Source organism: Anneissia japonica, unplaced genomic scaffold, assembly GCF_011630105.1.
Source record: "Anneissia japonica isolate Jap-2015-1 unplaced genomic scaffold, ASM1163010v1 scaffold4058_len632159_cov189, whole genome shotgun sequence".
NCBI lineage: Eukaryota > Metazoa > Echinodermata > Crinoidea > Comatulida > Comatulidae > Anneissia > Anneissia japonica.
Genome location: NW_022735300.1, coordinates 223800 through 242145, shown reverse-complemented (window position 1 = coordinate 242145; position 18346 = coordinate 223800). Strand labels below are relative to the sequence as shown.

Genomic DNA, 18346 nt, shown 5'->3' with positions numbered 1-18346 from the left:
CTGTAAACATATAACATCTTAATTTCTATTTTGCGCGGGGTAGCTGCGAGAAAAATTCTGTTGACAGGAATTGCACCCAGGACACTGAAATTTGAAGGCAGGTTTGTTAAGCGCTATCCCACAGCTCCACTCGATTCCATTACACAGTCCACTTTAAACTTCATACGTTAGTGTGAACTTCTGTATAGGCATATGAAACGTTCATTTCACTTCTATCTTAACTGACAAAGGATCTTATTACGCAAAATAATGTATCTAGATTTCACACACATTACTATTTATAAAATCTGATATTTTTTGTTCTACTAATGGTTCTGCAACTTTTAAATTCAGGTTACGTTACGAGAGTAAACCGTCTTAGTGCTCTCTGTCAAGGGCAAGGACCTATTGTATTCGGCCTTACGGAATCGTTAATTACAGCAGGCTTAACGAAAGTACACGCCAGTAGTGTTATAAGTACTGTCTCAAGAAATTAAGTGTGCTTTACTTAAGGATGATAAAAGAAAATTGACGGCTTCGAATTGCTCAGGTTACGTCAATTTTAACTTGAATTCGATTGTAAATGGCGGCGGGTTGCAAACCGTGAACAGACAGAGATTTATAGAAATTTGAACCTTATCGACGTCACAAGCAGCAGCCGTGCTGCAAATTGTCTCATGATAGTTATTATTATTATTATTGTTATTTTTGTCAGATTTGGTTTTTTTTACAATAACAACATGTTGTTTATTATATTGCCACCGCCCATTAGCGCCATCATAGTTTGCCGATGGAAGAATTGCCATAGCACATTTTAGCGCATCATCATCATCCTCCTTCTGAAATTCACCATCATCCTCGAACTTCGTATCACCATTATCATTGTCTTGTTCTTTGTTTTAATCATCATCCGTTATTTACCCTATATTTGCGCCAGCATCTTGAGCAAAATCAGCTTTCAGCGTTTTATCAACATTTTTGCCTCACTGTCGAAATCTCTTCCGACGACTGCTGATTATTTTGTACCATCATTGTTATCAGTTTTATCATCATCTTTTTTATCAATTGTATTATCTTGTACTTCATTATCAACATTATTATTATCATTCACCTCATCATTTTACTTTAATATTACACGTTTAATAAACAAATTTATATACTTTCAAATCTACCTTTCTTGAACTTTCTTTATACACATTCTTTACAATTTTATTTTCATATTTTTAGTTGGCAATCGATTGAACACCAACATGTGATATTCCACAGGATGTTAGGTGATAAAACCCGTTATTTAAATTGCCAATAACCTCATAATATGCTGGCGAAGTCGCCACCCATCAAATTAGCAAAGTCAAACGATTCCCAGTGTCAGCTTATTTAAAAATTCATTTCTTCAACACTTAAAATAAATTACGGTTGTAACCTTCAACTGAAAGCCCTGAACATGCTGTTGATGACAATGAGATTTTCAGATTTTTCACTATGAAGCAATCACAAAACACCACCCCCTTAAAAAAAAACAGTAACAGAATTTTTTTTTTAATAACACAGGAGCATCACTTGTAATTGAACATTAGGCCTAAATAAATCGATTATGGAATTTTACGTGCAACTGCTTCGTGGCGCACGTAAAGAATCTGCTCAAAGCATACAGTAGCCTAAGCCTAATCATATCACCATAGAATTGGTTCACACTAGCGACTGTCCCTTTGCGATACATGAACTACATTGACTTGCGTAAGCCAGATCAGAATCATTCTGGCGAATCTAGTGGCAAGGGCGCCGCTTACTCGGCGCTGGTTCGAGACACTCCTCCTTTGGCTCGGGTGGTAAAACCAAGCTAAGCTATTGTATGGTTTGTTAATAATATGGTTCATTCATCATGTTGCCGTCGAAAAGATAGCTAATCATGCGTATATTCATGTTTACGTTTAATTAGGCCTATCTATCATTATTAAGAATTTAATGTGCGCGAGTGTGCTAATTTTTATAATGTGAATTCATCTCTCAACTGTACAAACAGGAATGACAAATGAATGTTTTTTTTGTAGAAACACAAATGTGCGTTTTCTGTAGACTCCGTGAAACGCAAGTTTCCGATTAAATAAATTATTTTACAGTTATAGTTAACGTATTTAAATATTTTTATCGTCTGATATAGGATTATGCTTCTAATGCATTTAATCATACGTAGGCCTACATATATTTTGATCCCTATACGCGTTTTTGTATGGGCACTACTACAGGCAAAGAACTGATACACCGAACGAGCTTCAAATTTTACGCCCTTTAAGAAACATTTTACAAATTTTATGTAATTTGAGAACTGATTTAGCATACTCAGTTACATAATAAACTTGGAATCTTGTGCGCGTTCATAACGTGGACGTTCATCCAGGTTTAGCGACATGCCATTGCTGTGGTAAAACTGTTCAAACATTGAGTAAAATCATTGAGTAGGCCTATGTCTATGCGAGAAACAGATAGGCAGTGGCCCTATTATTTTATGCATCTGTTAATTGGCAAGAAAAGCTACTTGCTCTAGTTTGTTAGCTTAAATCATGTATCTCTAAGAAAACTCGGTAACGAGAATCAAAAAGCAGGTGAAAGGTCGACTCATAGTGCCTAGATTTACTAATTTGAGATTTACTTGTGAAATTATTATAATATCAGGCGCGGATCCAGCGGGAGCCATGAGCCCCCCGTCGGTCCAGCCAAAAAATAAAAAAGAGGGAGAAAAATTTGAGTTATAGAGAGGAAAGCGGGGAAAAGGTAGTGAACCCATGTCTTCAGTAGCGATCCAGCAGTGGCGATCCAGCAGTATCATAATATAGTATTATTATGATCACATCACCATCATAATTATCATCAACATTATCTTCACCATCATCATTATTATTGTTATTATCAATCATCATCATTCTTATCATTGTTATAATCATCATCGTAATCAATATTATCACAATCATCATAACCATCACAACCACCATAAACTATCACTGACATCAGTATCATAATCATCATTTATCATGATTATCATCGTCGTCGTCATCGTCTTCGCCATCAAAGCATCATCATCATTATCATCAACATCGTTAATCAACAACAACATGATGTTGTTTCTAATTTTTTCCCCAAAAATTCTAAGTATATCTTATAAAATGTTGCCTGTTGGTTTATTAACTTTGCACGGTAGTAATTCATGTCAGGGGAATTATATAGGCAACCTAACGATCGATGTCTCGATAGCTTGAGGCTTTGTTCCACATACCATTATTATTTAATACAGCAGCATTATGATCACTATACACAGTGTATCAAATCTGTAATAAACGTCCTCATAATAAGAAGCAAGATGCAAGCATACCTTCAATAATACAGGCGCACAGTTTTATGAAACATGTGACCAGATTCCTAAATGTCCTCCAGTGGACAAATACAGCTACTGTAAATCAAACCATGCCCCCGGTCCAGGAATAATTAGTTGATTAGATCTAATGCCCTGGAACAGTTAATTAGAATTAATATTAACAAAAACCCCCCCTAGATTAATGCGAAATTTATTCATAACCATTTATTCCTCTCTGTACAAAAATAAGATAAACTGTAGCCAACAACTAGGAATCATTCCTGTTCAAGCGTTAGCTAATATAAATACATTACCGTACCTAATGTAAACTAACTACTGCAAACTCATAATAAGGAATTAGGAAAACAAACGAAATATGAATAAGGAAACAACTTAATTATTATATTCCTAGAAATAGGAAACTACTTTAGCCTTAATATATAATTAAAACAATTTGATTTTTTTTCCAGAACCAGGGAACTACTTTTAGGTTTACGAGAAAATTTTGAGTTACAGTAAGAAGCGCCAGTAAAAAAAGGCTACCGTAAATTTAGGTCACCTATAATAGCGTAGCGTGTTTCTTGTTTCTTGATTAGGGTGGAATACATTAGGGGGTTGGGTCCGTGTTAGCACTTGTCATGAATGAGCTCTGTCCTTCCAATTGGTCTGCCACGGCGCCTGCCTCAAGTGGTGTCTGTGGGGTGGACGACTTGCTGTCACTTCTTTTTAAGTATTTAGCCTAGAAACGTTCACCATGCACGTGACAAATTTGTTATTTCCTTCATCTTCAAACAGCATGAAATGTTTCTGGTTCTAAAATAAACAAAATAAGCCTATATATTTAAACTTAAATTGTCGTAAACTTGTGCTTTTACTTTGTTGTCTCTTGCTGAGATGTCTGGAAGCGTTGGGTATTTAAACCAGACCACAGTTTTTTTTTTCTCTCTCTCTCACTTTGTCTGGAATTCACATTGAAGTTCCACTCGAATACTGTAATTTAATTGAAAAATCTTTTTTGTTGTTTTGTTTTTCAAAAAAAATTGTGCTTTGTATTTGTAAGAATATAAAAATATGCAATGATGTATGACTTTCTAGACGGCGCATAAAAAATAGTAATTAAAATATTAAAAATGATCCATGATAAATAAAGGTAAGGTTTTAAATCGGAGCACATTTCTCTGAAACTCTAATAGAAAAGAAATACTATAAAAATAGACCAGTTGCTTAGTTCGTAATCTTTCTTTGATTGTTGCTGCCCCATAAGTTACGGACTGTTTGTCTTTGCCGGTAAGGACTCGACTGTTTTTCTTCTTTTTAATTTTTGTTCATTTATTGTTCTCCTTGCTGTCTGTCCTTAGCTTTGGTACGAGGCGCTCGATCGAATCTAAGTGCTGCTGGTCATCATGGTGCATGCTAGATAGATCCGTCACTGGCCTTATGAGGGGTACGGTAATTTATACGAATAACACTAATCCAGCTAAGAGCAATGTACCATGAAACAACGAAATGTGGTGATCAATCGTGTCTTATAGTCTGTACCCATGAATTAGTAAGTCACATAATGTTCTTTGTTTATTGCTCATCACAGTATGTCACTCTGGCGTTGAGTTTTGAATAAAAGTCTTCAACGTTTGAAAGGCTTCAATATGGATAGTATAGATTGTTTAAAGCAATTTACGGCAAGTCTTTGTGACACTATGGTGACACCAACCTCTCATCATCATCTTGCCAAGAAACAAGGCATCATTGGTTTATTCTCTGTCATAATTAGGTTCCTTTAGAAAGTAGTCGTACTTTCGATCTAGACCTTTAAAAGTTTAAACTCTTGATAGTAGGGAGCTTTCGATTGCACGACGACGGTAGGACGTAGAACGTAATGACGTCACTAAAATTCATCTGCGCATGCGAGAACGTTAAGGTCACCTCGTCGAGTAGATTCTAGAACGCAATTTGGCCAAATCTACTTACTTTACACACAATCAATTTTTTTAATCAATTTTTTAAGCACTGGTTCAGACTACCATTTTTAATAATTTGACAAAACCATGTGACGTGCCTATATATAGTCATGATATACAGTATATCACTTTATTAAAATCTCTCGAAACTGATAATATATTGTGTCCAAGGGCCAAATTGCATGTTATTTACAAAATATTTAGAAACAGTTACAAAATTTAACACCAGTAACAATATAAAAACGTCAAAAAAACAATAAAAAATTACGGCACAATGACATCCAAAAATTACCGCCAATAATTAGGTAAACGGAATAGAAAAATTCATCATAAAAAGGATACCGTAATAAAAATAGATAAATGAACATCAGAAAAATACAAACAAAAAAATTAATAAATAAAATAAAAGAAGTTACATCCAATAATTTGAGCAACTGAGTGAATATAAGAAAGTGGGGCACCTCACCATGTCATGTTTGCTGTTGGTTATTAAGTTTGATGTAATATGGACTTGGGCTATTTGAGAAAAGATTTGTTTTACAATTAAGTTGGGTGATATTATTTTTATTATGATGACAATGATTGTCAACGACAATTTGCTACAGTAGTCTGGACAGAGACGGTACATGCATGTTTCATCCGGATCCTAAATATATCCAGATCCACCTATTACCATCATCAGGTACAGTATAATGTACAGTAATGCCCTGTTTACACGGGCCACTTTGATCACGATCACAGCATCAAATTGAATTGCGATCCTCAAAATTCAGTGCCCGTGTGAGCATTTCCAAGATGATCGTCGTTGTTGCGATCTCGATAAATCCAATCTCGCTGGAAAGGTGGCCTATAGATACGATCGCGATCGGATTTTGAGATTGAAAAATTGGAACATGAGCATGTTATGTTCCCACGCATTCTCAATGTATCGAGATTATCGCGCAACAACCATTTCTTTTGAGAAACATTACCGTACTGCATAGAACAGTGGTGGGTTCAAGAGGAGGGGGGCTTGCTTAATCTGGATCACCATTACGAAAATCGTTATCCATATCCATATTACTATACATAGTTCTATACCGGTATTACATTACCAGTTATCCAGGTCTACTTTACAATAACTGGTACACAGATATGAATTAAAATAGGCCTACCTGATATTCTTATCCATATTGCGATACCTGTTATTCATATCCACATCACAATACCTGCATAGAGACTCACTTTAAGGGACTATCATCATAACTTGGTACCATGATTTTTGTGTCATCCGGATACAATGCATATTCCGTCTCCAACTAGGCTATCATGAAGATCCAGAAAACACCTGTTTTCTAAATACACAGGCCTATAAGTCTGTCATATAGATCCATTTCATTTTACATCGTGGGTTGTTGCTATTATTCTTTCCTATTGAACAGTTTTGGCGCCAGTGGAGTTCAGAGGAAATTGCTAAACTAAAAGTACTATTTTGCCGATCCACCTGAAGTTTATGGTAATTGTTTAGTAGTCTAAAAGCACAATATTTATCATCCTGAACTCTAAAGGTTTTTTTGTTTGCTTCATGGTGGATTGGCCTCTTTATACCCGACAAGGGGTATTTCTGGGGCCCAAGGCGGCCTCACAGTTTGACGAACATATTGTCTACAATTTACAAATGCATGGAACCATAAAATTCGAGAGTCACGTCACATACGTGTTTCGATTTGGCCTACATATTCATCAAAGCTTCCCCCAGTTCCAAAAAAAAAAGTTTTCCTCTTCTTTCTTTTTTATATAATATAGATGGCAGGACATGGAATGTTTGTTTTTATCTAGCAGGAAATTTGGCTTACTAGTTAATGAAGCAAGTATATATTTGGCGGGGCCCACTCCCTGCCGTTTAATAGTGATTTCAACCCAAGATGTAACAGTGATTGGAAGCACATCCTTTTCATAATAAATCATGCTCAAATTCGCTTGTATTGTAATCTTTACTATACAGTACTATGATGGTCTATTCTGGACCTATAACACACAGCAACCACGAAGGAACAGGAGCAGCCTATAAAAAACTCAAAATTATTCTAAGCGTTATTTATTATTACATGAATTCAGGAATAAGGGTACTTCATTTAAAGATTGTTATCAGTCGGTCTCTTATCCTCTATACATATACCTAATAACTTAGTAGTATCTATTTTTAATATTTTGGTTTGCGTAGGTCACCCCGACACATCATTTTATTTAAAACAACCTTCATCTATAGGATTAAGGGACTAAATGCATAACGAAAAAAAAAACTGTTTATCCAGCCTAAGTTTATTTTCACAGAAATTATTTCGGAATATAAGAACAACAGCAGTCTGTATGTCTGCCGTCTGGATGAATTGACTCCGGCACGAAGGATACAGCTATTGCACGCCATGTTTCAACTCGGGTCCATTAGGACCTTGCGGTTGTTGGTATAAAATGTGCAGTCCAAACATTACCGCTGCTGTTGTATTATGATCACCTGTCAGTATCCAGAATAGAGTGCTGCGTGGACCATAAGTTCATGTGTATTCATAATGTTCCTCAATGATGTACCTCATAATTTTAAAAGGAATCCAAACTATCTAGGTTGAAGTAATGAGTCGAGTTAATAGGCTAGTTATCGTTAATAAATAAGTGGGGCATGGATGTTTAAGGGGTAATAACAGTAGATTTAGTAATGGGAAAGCAATTAAAAAGTATCCCTATGGGTAAAGGGGCACGAGCATCAAGTTACGCTCCACATTACATCCAATGAAAAGATGTCTTAATTTTGTTGCTTTTTAGGCCAACCATAGAGAAAGAAAGGGCCAACATAATTTGGGTATGAAGGTGATGTGCAGCGGTTTGAATTATGATATGACGTGTCCTTACTCAATGGCCAATGATATTTGAAAATGTTTAACTGTTTAAGAAATAGAGCTAATTAGACGTGGTGTACAGTATATGAGGGAAAAAAAAATCGAAAACGTGTTTTGAATATTACGCATTATGCGCAAAGGGAAACTTAGCAGATTCTCATCTCACTTATGTTGACGCAATTTCTCTATAAAATAATCAAAACACTGCAATTAAAAAGCTCCTGGTATGACCTTTGAATGCGCCAGGGAAATTGGATGTTTTGGATTTTAATCAGTTGCACAACGCTGTGCCATTAAAGATCCGATCGGAAAATCAATGCGGAAATGGTGTTGCCAAGTTAAGGGAACGATGATGACGAGTGTTTCTGTTTCATTAAGATACAAACATGAAATGAGTGGCTGTTCAGGAGTTGTGTTGATATTTAAATAAAACACAGCAAAAACAGAACAAAAACCCTTGCTTTTTCAAACTTTAAAAGCCTTGTCAATATCTAGCACTTTGTTGCAAAATGTCTAAAACATTTCGTTTTCTTTGTTAGATTTTATTCTTACATCCTAAATTTTCAACCACCGATAAATCTTGAAAAATAAAATTTGCGCTGACTAAATTGAAGAGGAGCTTACGTCAAACACAATTCGTTGAAACGTTTTAACTAAATATGATGGAAGATGATAAAGGAAACAATATACCAAGCTTCTACATACGTAAACGTAAACTTAATCCTACAGAGTTTACTAAACTCAACTCACAAAATTCACATTTAATGGTCAGTTTGTTCAATTAGTATTTTACCTAAGGCAGTATGACTTGTATCTAGATGACTATCATGTTCGTTTTCATGTTTCTCAGTATTTTCATGTCGTCGTAACTAACACTCCTATTTTCAGATAAACGTCTTTCCCTTCCGTTTTTCTCATCACTTCGTCCTTCAAAGAGTAGACTTAGGCAATTCTTTTATTAATATATACAATTGTCTGTCGCTTGAAATCATTCACCTGGTTTCCATAAAATCGCTACATTTTGCTCCGGTGTTTCTATTGCAATGGCTGGTTTCCTGCTGCAATCGTTGTACTGCGTAACATTCCACGACGCAATCTCCCCGATTCGACCAACCAATCGGCATCATTGAAAGCTGTCGGCGATAGCATGTAGCGATTGTATGGAAACCAAGCTTACTGCCTCCGATGCAATCGGGAAAGCTACTCGTTTGACAAAGGTTCGGCCGACCAACCAGCGTCGCCGAAAGCTGTCGGCTATACCGTGTAATGATTTTATGAAAATCCAGCTTCAGAGGCCTACAGTTGTCAAATCAAAATTCTTCATTTATAAAAATTGCTGAAACTTCAATGCCACTAGAAAACAAGACCACATCCTAAGACTCATATAACGTGATTTCATTTAAAATATCAGTAGAATTGACTAGGCTGTAGAGGATGGACGTGAGAATAATCTAAATATTTGTTACAGTAATTGTACATTATTTGTAATAATTATATAATTACTGTAATAATTATATACACTCCTATCATTATTATTATTAATATTAGGAGTGTATATAATTATTACAGTAATTGTACATTATTTGTAATAATTATATACACTCCTAATATTATTATTAATATTAGGAGTGTATATAATTATTTGTAATAATTATATACACTCCTAATATTAATAATAATAATAATGATAGACCGAATAATATTATATGATAATAAAAATAAGACTAGGTCCTACAGTTTTATATCATATTTTCTATGTAACATAACGTTTGAGCAATGTTTGTCGAACTGAATTTCCGAAAGGAAAAATAAAAGGAACTATGACAACGAAAGCAAAAGCATATCATAGCTAAGCAGAAACAATAAATAGTTAAAAATATTAATGAATAAATAAATTTAAAACTTTTAAAAATAAGAAAATTTTACGTGTTTTCGTGTTTGTGTCTGCTATCCTGATATATAAAGTAAGATTTGTAGTCTGTAGTCCTATATATTTTTTACATTATTCTAGCCCTCAATCGTGTAGTGTCAGAATCATGGATTTTTTTATAGACCTACTCAATTCTACAATTGCAATTATGCTCTATACTGCCATCATAATTTATTATTTTTTATTCCGGCATTATAATGAATTTCACAAGGATGCACTTCCTTATGCAATGTACGGTAGGCTATAATACCTATTGAAACAAGCCGATACATACAAGGGAGTCGATACAAAGCTCTTTGGACAAACTTTGTTATTGAAGGCGAGTTGAATGGCAGTGGTGCCGTATTAACCTACAGCCATAAAATCGGTGCATGTTCTGGTAGTGCTACAAGTCTTTTCGTAAAGGACACAAAGCATAGGCCCAGTGAACACAATTGTCTCATGTGCACTTTAAAGAACACAGTCAATCTTTCGAGACTAGTACATGTAGGCCTAGGTGGTTGAACCACTGATCCATGCTGGATATAATGTGACTCTTCTGTACAATCTTCCACACCTCGAGCTCTTGAGATGTTGGTGCGCTATAAATGTAACTAATATAGAATACATCTTATTATATTACATTCCCGTCCCTCTACGCCATCAGAGCACAATAAGAATGGGGATATATGGGTTCCCCCTAGGCCCCTATCCATCCATCCGGGTCAGAGGAGGACCCGGAACTAATGGATATGATATTCACTTCCCTGCAAATGTGAAGCGCTCAAAGGCTTTGTTAAGGCATTAAGCGCTATATAAGAACGACATATTATTATTATTATTATTATTAAAGGCGTACTACTTTTGAATTGCATAGTGTGTCCAGTGGCGGCTCTTAGATGTGTATAAGAGACAGCCCCCCCCACCGCTGGCGCCACCACTGAGTGTGTCCCCATCCCAAAAACTAAACCAAGCTAATAATATTTGAATTCTAGAAGAACTAAATGCGTCTCTTTAAATCGAAGCCATTTCAGGTTGTTTCATTGTTCTATGCAGTGCGTAAATTTTGTTGTGATAAGCTAAAGTGCATTTACTTAGCTCAGTCGGCTTAGACTTACTTAGCTCAGACTCAGTCGGCTAATCTGGTGGTAGCCACTGTGTGTGCGCTGAACCGTGGAGATCTCTAGGTCCCCGGTTCAATTCCCATCGCTACCTCTCCTTGTGTTTCAGCTTAGGGCTGAAATACAAGTTACAATACGGTAGCGCACCGTCTTTCGGATGAGACGTTTAAGCTGTTGGTCCCGTGTGCATTTATGGCCCATGTGCACGTTAAAGAACGCAGTACACTCTTCGGAAAAGAGTAGGGGTTGTCTCCCGGTGTACTGTTCAATCACCACCAGAAGGACCCCACTGGAAGTAAGTCTTCTTCTAGACTTTCGTGGGCTATCCTTGGTGTTTACACCGAATTATCCGTTCCATTCCATACTTCTCTTTCTCCCTGAAAGCAAGTCCCATGTTGATTGTGACATACGTTGTTACACATGGTTAAACACAGTTCATCCAGAGCTTCTCACCTGTTGATGAACTATTACTGTATTGACGCAGTTTGGCCGTGTGATTAAGAACTTAGAGTTATTATAGTAGACAGCTCCACGTTAAGACTCAGCTAAAGAGCTACAGTAGCTTTTCAACTGTGAATACTGGAGGTAATAATATTCCCTATTATTATTTCTTATTTCTTGCGTTGATACACTCTTCGCAAAAGTGAAATAAATACTGAAATCTATACCCAAATATTCGTATACAGGTAATTACAATTCATTATTTTTTACAAAATCCTAACTAAGTGACAGTAAGTGACATATCGACTAAAGTTCCAATCCTTGTGTTCAATTGAGTACGTTAAAAAGCACAGCTCATTTTCAAAACGAACTGCAAATTGCAATATAGACGTTATTACAATTTGTACTGACGACGGTTGACAGCAATACTTTATAGCACCATGAGTTATTCATTTGTTAGGGTTTTCTAACCTGAACTTTGGAGTTTCAGGACAAGTAGTTACGTAGGTGAAAAAGAATTTCAGATGATTGAAAAAAGAAAGTGGCTTTGTGTGTAGGCTTATTCAATTATTAACAATTTTCATGGGTTACTAATAAATTATAATAATTAGTAATCTCGGAATTGTCATTATTAATAATTATGTAACGTTCCAATATAGGCCTAAGTGGTGGCTAAAAGGTTTGTGGTTCTGTGAATAAAAACATTAATAATATAAAATAAATTATTTAAAAACATTGTATTTTAAGAAATTGTATATGATTTATAATATTTAAAAAATAAACAACTTTTAAAATAGTGCCATGTGAATTATTCTGTACACAGCGCAATTATGAACACGGGATAAACTACATACCGTATGCCTATGTTCCCATTCGAAAGACGAGTCAAAATACGTCTACCACGCGAGATATGGCATCACCTGTGAAAACGTGCGCCAAACAATTACACTTACTTCTCTTTCTCTCTTTTACTCGCTCATTCTTTACTATAGTAGTACACTACTACTACTAGTTACTGTAGTAATAGTAGTTTATTATTTAGTAGTGAATTTACCAATGTTCGCAGTGGTTCAGTGTAGGCTAGACACTTATTAATTGGCGGGTTTTTCTAGATGCTGCATACGCAGCAGATGACCACAATACTGGTGCGGCACGTCCAATTCATTTAGTGAGTGTCTGTATGTTCATCGGAACATTTCTGAACTTGAATTCTATGTGGTGCCAACTTGACTGGGCATTTAAATACTATTTTTACCAGGTAATCGCTGAAGCTTCTATAAAATTGAGACAGATTTTTTTCAACGCGACAGTAAATATAATTACTTAATACCTACTGGAATTAAGTGTACCTTCAAAGTTAAATGGCTTTCTGTAATCGAAGCTCTGGGCGAAATACATGTATCTTGTTTGCAATCAATGCTTTAATCAGGCACAACACTTAATTTACTGACTATTAATGAGATTTTCCAGGAGAGAAAATTTTTAATGAAAATGATGTTTTAAAGGCTATTTTCATTTTTGATAGAAGCGAAACAGACATTCGAAGAATAACAAAGGCGACCGCTCACCAGTCCGCGCGTTAAACTGAGGTTACCTCTTTTCAGCCTTTAACACTTCGCGAATGCACCTTTCAGACGAGGGTTTTTGTTGAAACTATATTAAAACATGCTTAAATCATAGAGGAAATATCCTCCATGCTTAAATACATTGCATTCGGACCTAAATTATATTCGGTTTTCGGCAATGGTTCATAATTACCATTAATTACGGTACTATCACTAACAGGAAAAAAAATAAAAATAAAAATAAAATATCTTAAAAATGAAAAGAAATAAAAATTGAATACAGAGAAGCGATTCGAACTCACGACCTTTGATTCCTTAGAACATATTGTTAACCGACAGTGCCATCCATGAGACATGTGGTAATGGCAGTGATGTACAGTCCTTGCTGAAACCCCTGGTTTGTTTTGTAGGTGTATGGGCACCCTGGGTTCCATTTTTAAAAAAGGATCATGAACGTTTGTTGGAAATCACCTCTAGTTTATGTGTACAAAATTTCCTGCACGTCCGTTCAACTACATATAGGCTTATCAATATGTGATATGATTTAGTCAAGTCGGTTTAACTGAAAAAAATATCAAAATAGGTTACAATTAATGTTTGCCTACTTGCTTCATATTTTTCTTGTGTGTGTTGTGATATGGACTTTTTACTGAAATTGAAGACTGAAGTTAATTGAATTGAATTGAATATCATGACGAAATTAAAATATCTGAATGATTCTAAATGTAAATTGAATGTCATATCCATGTACAAAGCTTAGATTTATGTACCGGTACCTTAGACTCATCAAATTTACTGTAGGTCAGTAAAACCATTTAAAAAGATTTCTTTAAAATTTAATTTGACTTCAAGTATCGTACCGTACATTGCGTGGGTTTTTGAAATGTTATGCTATAGACCCTTAAGGTCTTGACTGTTCTAATGTGCTCCAGAAACCACTTTAAGATAAATTGGACCGTATACTTAGGGCACAGTATGAAGGCCGTTCGGAGAATATTTTATGCAGAAAATTGTATTTATTTTAGTGCCATATACAGGTCTCCCTCCAATTAAAGACCAAATTCCAATTAAAGGTCAGTGTTCTGTGGTCCCAAAATTAACAAATGTCTTTTAATACTTGTAATTCTAATCAGAGACCAAAGCTGCTGAAGATTATGTAAACCCCGGTCCAAAAGTGGTCTTTAATTGGAGGGAGACCTGTAATACAGTACAATGCTTTTATATAATATTTATTAAGCCTATTAAACGATAGCGATAATTATAATGATTATGGTCAACATTGAAACTTGGAAAATTATTATCGACATTGAAATATCGGATTAGACTGCTTTTGATTGATTTTTCGATCTTGATATCGGTAACAGGCCTATATTGGTTTCTGTGGGCTGTTGTGCCTGAAACGAGTTGACGAAACGACCAATATAACCCTGTTTACCCACAATTCCTCAGCCTAAATCCACAGGCATCGTTCGTATAACGTGACGTCAAGCCACAGATCTACCCGGCTTGGGATTCGCAGGTGTATGGAAAACGTTAATGATCACTTTTATTTTGATAGTTAAATTAGGGTAAGTATGACAGTCTGCGGTTTAACATTTAATATCCATTTTTTACCTTGAAATTCTTTAGATTTCCTGCCAGTGAAAATTTTGCGACCATAACAGGTCTACTTCATAACCTACCAGCCAACGCACTGCGTTTGTTGATCTATACTACTTAATGATAATTACACACGCTTTCCGGTTATTACAAAAACTTAAATTTTGGAAATGATTAATTACTAATATTTTTTTTCCCTGTAAAAGTTATTTTAAAATTCATAAGATGCTTCACTTCTTTTCAAAGAATTATTACCGCTTCAATTACAGTCTTTCTGTAGCTATAATGTAACAGATACCTTTTATATTCTTACAGTTTAATACAAGGTGATTTGCTGCGCTGAGTAGTGATCCCAAGATAAATTTAGCATGATGCTATGAGGGGAAAATGTAGGCGTATCTGTTACTGGGAATCCAAGGAAAAATATATTTTTATACCAGTCTCGAAGGCTCAGCTGGTAGAACAACTGAATGGTAATCGGATGGAAAGGACTTCTGGTTCAAACACAATTATCTATAATTAACATACTATATTTTAAATACAGTATACTTCTTTCTTATGTATATGTACCGTACTCAAAGCAGTGTGTTCTCTGTACACTCTAAAATGGATTCTTCACAGTGCTGTGTAAATGTGGCTAAATTCTCTATCTTAACTTCTTTAGACTAGAATTTGTGTCATTGGATGCGCGTAACGAGGTGTGAATATCAATAATATCCGGATGTTTGTCCAGGTAATGCCGACAAAAGCCTTCATCTTAGCAAAACATCGTGGACGCTTACCTCGGGTTTTCAAACTGGTCGAATAGTTTTACCGTAGTGCATTAAGGTATTGGAAGCTGATTTTTTTTAGTTTATCCGTTTTTTGCTATTATTTTTTTTATGTCGTCGCGAGTCGCAGTGAAATATATACAATCAAGGATGACCAAATCCAGATGTTAAAACTATAGGGGGCGTTTGGTTTACTGTATGATATTTGATGACTCCAAATTACGACTCCCTAACGGACAGAGTCTTTTTAGCTTCTTTAGCGACAAGACGCGTTTGTGGTTACCAACAAGTAATGCTGAACGCATTGTTCACGCAGTGGTGACAGATGACAAGAAACTGGTAATCAAATGCATCGATATGTATACAGTATTGAGGTAAATGTCGCGTCTAATGACTTTTATATCTAGCATTATTATTATTATTATTATTATTTTTTTTTTTTTTTGGAATAAGTTAATATTGACACTTCTACTTGATTACTTTACTTTCATACGTGTTATTACTTTACTTATGTGATCCTCATCTTCTATGTGCTGGAGCCGGAAACCTAATTGGCATACTTAAGTGTTTGTTGAGTTTTTTCTTTTGATTTTGTAATGGCTTTGGCTTGCCTAAAGTCTATGAGTAACATCTTTATAAAAATGTTGTGTAGGTAGTGTGATAAGAAGAAATAGACTACCATGTGGTGAATACAAAATGCTCCTTACAGCATAAGCATAGAAGTAGGTAGAATAGGCCAACCCCATCGGTGCCTAGTGTCTGAAGTATTTAGCGAATGTATGGTTTTAAGATTTTCTATTATTTACTTTAATAATAATAAGCTATGTTTCTTATGTAGGCTAACTATAGCAGTCAACCACTGATGCCTGTGGACAGGTTAAAGCTTGTCTACTTCTAAACTATATGTATATGAATCGATCGATCGATTGGTCAATCTACCAATAAATCGATCGATCAGTCCAGAAATCAATCAATTTATCATCACCAATCACTTATATACCTATATCGCTATAATATTAACGGTAAGGACGATAACAGTTAGTTCCCGGCATGTTTCTTAAGCGTGTGAGTAGGCCTATCAATTGTGGGCCCGCATGAAGTAAGGATTTAAGAGTAATATTAAGGGGTAGTGACTTTTTCAGTGAAAATCATGATGTTAGGGAATTGAAAACTGGACCATAAAACCGGAACAGCGGACGACTTATTCATTAAAACGTAGTAGGCCTCTGTACATTGTTTACAACATGTTAAGCGACCTGGCAAAGCAATGAATAATTGGAACGCTTGGGAATAGCCCACTCCAACAAACATACGCATCAGTTAATATTGTCGGTGGCCCATGGATTTATTTCAGTATAAACTATGACTTTCCTAGTATTATATTAATTAAAATACCTGAACAATTTACTTTGTAGAATATAACATAGATTACAGTATAGACATAGCAGATTGTTATTCGTGTTACAACGGAAAGAAAGTGGGCTTTGATCTACTGAAGTTGCATTGTTTCAATTTCAAATCAGCTTTCGAGATAATTTCAATAGTTATTGCAAATTACCGTTAAACATTAAACCATGATTAAACAGTAGAATCTCTAAGCTGGAGCAAAAATATCTATCCAATACAGAAGACACATTGGACACCGCATTGGCATAGAGTTTAAGAGCATCATGCGTAAGCGAAATGACTTATTTTTTAGTCATCCATCTATTCTTGTGTCGTTCGTTTATTATTACAGTAGATATAAAAGCTCTGTACCGAAAATATAGCCTACCCAGACAGCATTGACAGATTATCAGAAGACTACGCCTCTAATACTATATTCTTCCTTTGTTATATAATCCCTAAGCAATTTCACAAGATTACCAGGAATACCAATTTCATTTATTTATTTTTATTTTTTATTTTTATTTTATTTAAAACATCTTTAGGCAGGATAACATATACCGCTTACCGCTGTTTTACAATATGGTCCTGCAAACACATAGTACAATAACAACAACAAAAAATAACCAGCACAGTACAATAAAATAAACAATAGTAAAAACTTTGGTGGAAATCTACCGGTATCCCCCGCCGGACACCAACCCGGTACTTCTGAGTCAAGGTTTCGGGGCCAGGAATTACGGCTCAAGGTTAAGCTTAACTACAACTTAACTACAATATGGTAAAAACTATCCCCCGCCGGACACCAACCCGGTATTTCTGAGTCAAGTTTTCGGGGCCGGGATTACAGGGTAGGACAAATACTGTACAATTACTTAAATATATAAAAATGGTAGAAACTATCCCCCGCCGGACACCATCCCGGTATTTCTGAGTCAAGGTTTCGGGGCTGTTACAACTTTTATCTTAACTACAAACCTAACTAAACAATGGTAAAAACTATCCCCCGCCGGACACCATCCCGGTACTTCTGAGTCAAAGTTTCGGGGCCGGGATTAAATGTTAAAAGTATAGACCAAGAAAATATATAAGGAAATGAATTGTGATAATCAGAAAAAGTGTTTCTTATAAGTAATTTTGAATAAATTAAAAGAATGACATTCTTGATTTCTGATTGGGATTTTGTTCCAAACTTTTGCTCCAGAGAATTTTAAAGAGACATTCATTACAGAGCAATTTGGAATTGGGGGGATAACATTAAGCGAGTGAGCGTAGAATATCCATGCCGGTCAACAACCATTTCTATATCATTACATAGGCGGGAAGACGCAACACCATTTGTACATTTGTACATTAAACATGCTAGGGCGTAATCTCTACGTTCATCAAAAAGTTT

General features: G+C 35.5%; 1 protein-coding gene across 3 annotated transcripts in view; it reads left to right on the top strand.

Moving 5' to 3' along the window:
• The window catches only part of LOC117116547 (orexin receptor type 2-like), a 55695-nt gene that overhangs the window by 11984 nt on the left and 25365 nt on the right, over positions 1 to 18346 (top strand). Inside the window, exons 2-3 of one of the 3 annotated variants that reach the window (XM_033260605.1) lie at positions 15110 to 15622; positions 15816 to 15938. The exons of 1 other annotated variant lie outside the window; for it this stretch is intronic. The gene's annotated coding sequence lies outside the window, so the exon portion shown is untranslated. The remainder of the gene's footprint in view (positions 1 to 15109; positions 15623 to 15815; positions 15939 to 18346) is intronic. One more of the 3 variants, XM_033260607.1, reaches the window with a different exon arrangement.